This window comes from Nothoprocta perdicaria, unplaced genomic scaffold (assembly GCF_003342845.1).
Source record: "Nothoprocta perdicaria isolate Ctin4 unplaced genomic scaffold, notPer1 scaffold_4, whole genome shotgun sequence".
NCBI lineage: Eukaryota > Metazoa > Chordata > Aves > Tinamiformes > Tinamidae > Nothoprocta > Nothoprocta perdicaria.
The window spans coordinates 8,081,642-8,082,355 of NW_020455643.1; positions in this window are offsets into that span (position 1 = coordinate 8,081,642).

Genomic DNA, 714 nt, shown 5'->3' on the forward strand with positions numbered 1-714 from the left:
CCGGGGCTGGGTGCCGCCTTCATGGCTGCCGTGGGCGCCGCGCTGGTGGGCGCCCTGCGGGAGCGGCGTCGCCGTGACCCGGCGCTGCTCGCGGGAGCACGGGCGCAGCGAGGGACCGGGCCCAGTCCGTGCTGCGGAGCAGGGGCAGAGCTCAGCCTGGGAAAGGGCCACAGCTGGAGAGCCTGGGAGCAGCACTAGGGAGGCTGGAGGGAGTGCAGGGGAGGGATGAGACGTTTGGGCATTTTCTGTTGTTGCAAGATGCTTCTTTTTCACTGTTATTTTGCTCTCAGGTTCTCTTCTCTGCTCCCTAGCTATCTCTTGTTTGCAGAGCCTCCCAGCCTTGCTGCCAGAGGACTTATCTGCCCCAAGGCTGCTTGTTCACCCCTCACACTTGGTATTAAGTCATAGCATTGTTGTGGCTGGAAAAGACCTTCAAGATTATCACGTCCAGCTATAAGCCCAAGCAAGACTGTGCCAGTCGGGCACAGCCAGGAGCTCAGAGGAGGTTTCTGGCCCAGGTGGGAGCCCTGAACCCCAGGGCAGTGGCAGCAGAGCAGCAGCTTTGACCAAGGTCCAGACTTAACTAAGGTCTGGGCTGGAGGAACTGTCCTGGCCAAAACCCTTTGCTAACAGCACTCCCTACCTTCCCTAATGTGAGTCCCTAATATGAGCAGCAAAATTATCTTAGAACTTTTGGATGTCATGTGCGAGTGT